This window comes from Petaurus breviceps, unplaced genomic scaffold, assembly GCF_028583685.1.
Source record: "Petaurus breviceps papuanus isolate PSGF00001 unplaced genomic scaffold, PetGlider_PUasm1.0 90845, whole genome shotgun sequence".
NCBI lineage: Eukaryota > Metazoa > Chordata > Mammalia > Diprotodontia > Petauridae > Petaurus > Petaurus breviceps.
The window spans coordinates 75,308-81,307 of NW_027187359.1; the positions used below are offsets into that span (position 1 = coordinate 75,308).

The window sequence follows — 6,000 nt, forward strand, 5'->3', positions numbered from 1 at the left end:
CTAATGATTCTAACACCTAACCTTTTTTTCCTCCTTAGTCAGAATGGAAACAGTCGGTCAACAAATATTTATTAAATCTTAGTAAGAGCCAGGCACTGTGCAAAACACTGAGGATACTAGAAAGGCATAAAAAGAAAAACCACAGTCCTTGGGTGCTTTCTCTGGTTTCTCCTCTGTCATACTGGGTCCTAAAGGCTGGAACACTCTCTGATGATCCTGATGGGGCATTCAGCCCCTTGAGATCGATGGTGTTTAAGTGCTTACTATGTGGCAAGCACTGTACTGAGGGTACAAAGAAAGGCAAAATATGGTGTCTGCCTTCTGGGAGCTTATATTCTAACTGAGAAGACAGCAGAGAAATAAATATATAAACTACACAGAGTAGATGGAAGCTAACCTTTGAGGGGAGGACTTTGGCAGGTTATGAGACAATAATATCTCCTTGAAGGACATTCTAGGGCTAAGCTTTTAGTCCAAGAGAGGGTAACATTTTCCTTACAACCAGAAAAAGGAGAAACTTTGGGCAGGGTCCCAGCCTCTAGACTCTGAGAGAATCCCCGGCCAGCCCAGAGGCAGCTGGGTCCCACAATAACACCTTGTATCCCAATAGTACTTTAAAGTTTACAAAGCACTGTCCTCAAAGCTGCTGTGTGAGGTAGGTAGTGCAGATGCACTGCCTCCATTTTACAGGTGAGGAAACCAAAGCCCAGGCAGGAGAAGTGATTTGCCCATGGTCACACAACTATTAAGAGCTGGAGCCAGGGCTAGGAGGGCCCAGCTCTATTGGCTCCAAGTGTGGAGCCCCAATTATTTTGCCCCTAGGAAGCGGGGAGCAGTATAGAATAGTGGATCGAGTCTCCAGAGTCAGAGGACCTGGTTCAAATCCTGCTTGGGAAATTAACTCCCCCTCTCTGAATCTCTTTCCTCATCTGTAAAATGAATGGGTTGGACAAGAAGCCTCAAACGTCCCTTCTAGCTCCCAATCTAGGGTTTTAAGTAAAAAAGTGAAAGAGATGGTTAAAATGGGAAAGCTAGAAAATCCCAGGCCCCAGCATGGCCACCAGGGCATACAGACTCTGGGAAATCTAGGCTCATCCTCTGCCCCAGCTCTGCCCCTGGTCTGTTAATATTCAATAGAAGTTACATTAGGTCCACGACCTGGATAATACTGAGCAAACATTTGGAAAACATCATTCCGTGACTGAACTCGAGCCCAGTGCTGATAACGTGGAGCCTGACCTTGAGGGGGCCTATTTACTGCTGCTGACAGCAGGCCTTTCATCCCGACAACGGGCTTAGCTGCTCCCTTGCTTGGGCTTAGTTAAGCTGTCCTGGAAGGAATGCCAGCCCCATGTTGTTTGAGCTGTTTTGATTAGGACCCCAGGCAGCAAGCAGTCAGATTTGGGGGGGGGGAGAGAACAATGTCCCCCATTTTTGTTGATCAGAGAAGATATAGTCCTAGATAAAAAATCTCAAGTGACAAAAGGATATGAGAGCTCTCCCCCAAGCTGATGGAAGAAATGGCTTCCTGAACTGAGAAGGGAATCAAAGTATTCTCTTTAATGTCTTGTGGGACAACCTGTTATTGGGGTCAGTTTCCTCATCTATTAAATATGAGTCTATTAAATGTTTATTAAACATCTATTAAAATTGGACTAAGGTCCCTCCCTCCTAAGCTCTGACATTTTATGTTCTAAGATTCCTATAGCCCTGACAAACTGTGTTTTAAGTTCCCTGCCATTCCTGACATTCTATTTTCTGAGTTTCCTCCTAGTTCTGACATTCCCTGTTTTAAGGTCCTTCCCAGCTCTGACATTCTGAATTCTAAGGTCTATTCTAGCTCTGACAATCTGGGTTTCAAGGTCCCTACCAGTTCTGATATCCTGTGTTTCTGAAGTTCCTTCCAGCTCTGACAATCTGGTGTTCTAAGGTCTCTCTCAGTTCTGACATTCTGTGTTCTAAGGGCCCTTCCAGCCCTGACATTCTGTGTTCTAAGGCCCCTTCCAACTTTAACATTCCGTGTCCCAAGGCCCCTTCCAGCTCAGATATTCTCTATCTGCGGATATTCACTGTTCTCAGTCAGTCAATACCATAGATTGAGCAACCACAATGCAGAGCCATTAAATGGGATAATGCAAGCTGTTCCAAAAGTCTTAATGCAGTTTTAAGATGATAAACTTTTAGAACACTGTGTACATGTATATTACTTTGCAAATGCTAAAATGTGATATAGTATATATATATAGTAATAATAGTTATTATTGTGACCTATTAGTAACTATGTAAGCATCTAGAGAAAGGAGAAACATAGATTTAGAGGTGGAATAGAAATTAACAGTCATAAACTCAGAGATTGTCAGAGCTAGAAAGGAACTTGGAGGTCATCTTGTTGAAATTCCTTTTATAGGTGGAGAAACTGAAATATAGGGAGGAAAAGTGACCTGCCCAGGATCACACATAGCAAGACAGAACTGAGACTAGAACAGGGGTGGGGAACCTGCAGCCTCGAGGCCACATGTGGCCTTCTAGGTCCTTGCGTGCAGCCTTTTGACTGAGGGCAAGTTTTACAGAAATCCTTGGGATTTGTTCTGTAAAACTTGGACTCAATCAAAAGGCTGCACCCAGGGACATAAAGGCCACACATGGCCTTGAGGCAACAGGTTGCCCACTTTTGGACTAGAACCTAGTATTACTGAGTATTAATCCACCACCATTTCCCCTGTAGTAGACTGAAACTCAGTTTCAGACTTCAAGCCATTTACAAGTCAAGATATCCCTTGGGTGCCAACTCTGTGACACTTGTGAAGTCATCTCAAAACAATATTTTTAAATGCATAAAATGAAATATATTAGGTTACAAAGGAAACAAATTATGTTGAAATAAAGTTATCAAAATCTTTTTAAAAAACAAGTTCATGGATCCCAGGTAAAGAACCCCCGCCCTAGAAGAATATCTGGGTGAGAAGGAACCTTGGAACATGTCCGATTCAATCTCCCACTTTAATAAATGTTAACTGGATGGAAACAAATGCCGAAATCCCCTTTGTGCTATTCCTGAGAAGTCAGTCATTAAACATTCACTAAGTACCTACTAGTGCCACAGTGTGCATACAAAGAAAAGCTAAAGACAGCTCCTGCCCTCAGGGGGCTCACAGTCTAATGGGGAGACAACATTGCAAGCCATGCAAGCTATATACAGCTTGGAACTTGGAGGGAAGGCGCTAGAATCAAAAGGGGTTGGGAAAGGCTTCCTGCAGAAGGTAACGTTTCATCTGGGACCTGAAGGAAGCCAGGGAAGCTGGAGGCAGAGCTGAGAAGAAAGAACGCTCCAGGCATGGGGAGAGTGGGGAGATGGCATGTTATGTGCTAAGAATAGCAACCAGGCTGTTGGAGCTGGGTCCTAGGGTATGCGGAGCAAAGTGCTAAGAAGACTGGAAAGGCAGAAAGGTGCCACGATGTGAAGGGCTTTTTTATACTGGATCCTGAAGGTGGTCAGGAGCCATTGGAGTTTATTAAGTAAGTGAGTAAAAGCATAAGTGGTCATCTGGCCTCTGTTTGACTATTTCCAGTGACAAAGCGCTCACTACTTATTCCATGGATGGGTAGCTCATCCGTGTATTGACCCAGACTCCGTCTTCCTATAAATTCCCTCCATTGCTCCCCATTATACCCTCTGTGGTCAAGCAGAACAAAGAGAATTCTTTCCCATGATAGTTCTTTAAATACTTGAAGACTGGGATTGTGTGTCTCTCCATCCCCCCTTATCAGCCCCAAATCTTTAATCCTAAAGGCAGCTAGATGGGTAGAGTGCTGGTCCTGGAGTCAGAAAGACCTAAGTTCAAATCTGGCCATAGACACTAGCTGTGTGACCCTGGACAAGTCACTTAACCTCTTTCTGCCTCAATTTTCTCACTTGTAAAATGGGAATAATAGCACCTATCTCCCAGGGTTGTTGTGGGGATCAAATGAGATGATATTTGTAAAATGCTTAGCACAGTGCCCAGCTCATAGGAGTTTAATAAATGCTTATTCACTTCCTTTCCAGTCCTGGTTATCTTCCCTTATGTGGACTTTAAAAATATTAGCAGCTTTGGGGTGGCTAGGTGGCGCAGTGAATAGAGCACCCACCCTGGATTCAGGAGGACCTGAGTTCAAATCCAGCCTCAGACACTTAACACACACACACACACACACACACACACAGAAAACTAGCCATGTGACCTTGGGCAATTCACTTAACCCCAACTGCCCTCCAAAAAAATGCAAAAAAAAATATTAGCAGCTCACAATCTTATAACACTTAAATGTTTACAAAGCACTTTACATATATAATCTCACTTAGTCCTCACTACTCCTCTTTGAGGTAAATACTATTAGTATTATTTTCATCTCCATTTTATAGATGAGGAAAACCGACTCTGAAACTGAGAAAAGTTAACTGACTTGTCCAATATCACACAACTACTCTCAGCGGTAGGATTAGAACCCAGATCTGCCTTGATTCAAAGTCTATCTATACTGTGCTGCTTCCTTGATCTAGTGTATTTCTGCCTTTCTTAGCAAGAATGCTATGTTGTGGTAGAAAAAGTTCAGGAGACCCGGCTCTAGTCCTGGCTCTCTCACTTAACTTACAGCTTCTGACAAGCCCTGTAATCAGCCCTTTGGGGCTCAGTTTTCCTATCAATCATACTCAGGGAAAAGGGGGAAGAGGGGTCAGAAGGAAGAATAATATCTGCCCTCCCCCACCCTCTAGGGATTGTGTGAAGATAAAATAAAACAAAATGTGGGGGCATATGAGAAAGCCATTTGCAAGCCCTGTGCTTCTCTGTACTCAGGTAAGGAACTAGCATTGCTTCTCTTTGACAGGACTAATTGTCACTTAGATAAGATACAGTCTCTCAGACTGGCCTGACCCATCCTCCAGAGGCCAGGGCCCTGGGCGGTCTGTCCCTACTGTTCCTTCCCTCTTGGGAAAAATGGCATCATGGACTTTCCCTGATCCCAGTCATCCCTGAGGAATGACCCTAAGAAAGGGGACCAGTCCTCTGCCCATAGACCACCTAGAACTTTCATACTCTTTAGTTTCAAAGTTCTTTCACATCCTTTTTCTCACTTGATCTTCTCACAGTTGACCTTTAAGGCAGGTATGGTGGGTGTGATTATTTCCTTTTTACAGATGGGGAAGCTAGGGCACAGAGAGGGGAAGTTACTGGCCAAGGTCACATAGCTAGTTAGTGGTAAGTAGGTACTAAAGTCAAAGACTCCTAGTTATTAGAAGTTTTTTTTTTCTTTTTCCTACTCTGCCATTTGAACTGCCTAAGCTGTAGTTTCTCCATCCATGATAAAGCAATCAGTCGATGTCAAAGGAAGGAATTGAACCCAAGGACTCCACTGGGTTTTCCATCTCAGGCTTGTGGTGAGCTAGATGCAGGGTAAAATGGGGTACATCCAGCAGGCAATCAATTGACAAGCTCACAATGTGTCATCTGTGCTAAGCACTGGGTACACAAAGAAAGCGGAAGCTCACCTTCTAATTGGGGAAACACATGCAACTATCCATGTACATGCAAGATACCTACAGTGTAAATGACAGATAATCTCAGAGGGAAGGGACTAGCAGGGCTAGAGGGAAGGAGTCCCAGGAAAGGCCTTCCATGGAAGGTGGGAGCTGGGCAGGAGCCTTGGCAGGGTGACTAAGAGGTGGAGATGAGGAAGGAGGTGCATGAGGACCGGTGCAGGCACGAAGAAAATGTCATGTGTAAGGGAGAGCAAGGAGGACAGTGTTGCTGGATTATGGAATGCATGCAGAGGAGTAAACTATGAGAAGACTGGAAAGGTAGAAAGGGTCCAGGTTGTATAGAGCTTTAGATGCCAACCAGAGGACTTCATATTTTATCCTGGAGGTAATAGAGAGTCCCTGAAGTCTGCTGAATGAGGAAAGAGGGTGTGTGTGTGTGTGTGTGTGTGTGTGTGTGTGTGTGTGTATGTATGTGTGTGTGT

At 44.2% G+C, this 6,000-nt stretch overlaps 1 protein-coding gene across 2 annotated transcripts in view; it reads left to right on the forward strand.

Moving 5' to 3' along the window:
- Nucleotides 1-6,000, forward strand: part of HNF4A (hepatocyte nuclear factor 4 alpha) — a 33,529-nt gene that overhangs the window by 13,390 nt on the left and 14,139 nt on the right. The window lies entirely within an intron of this gene.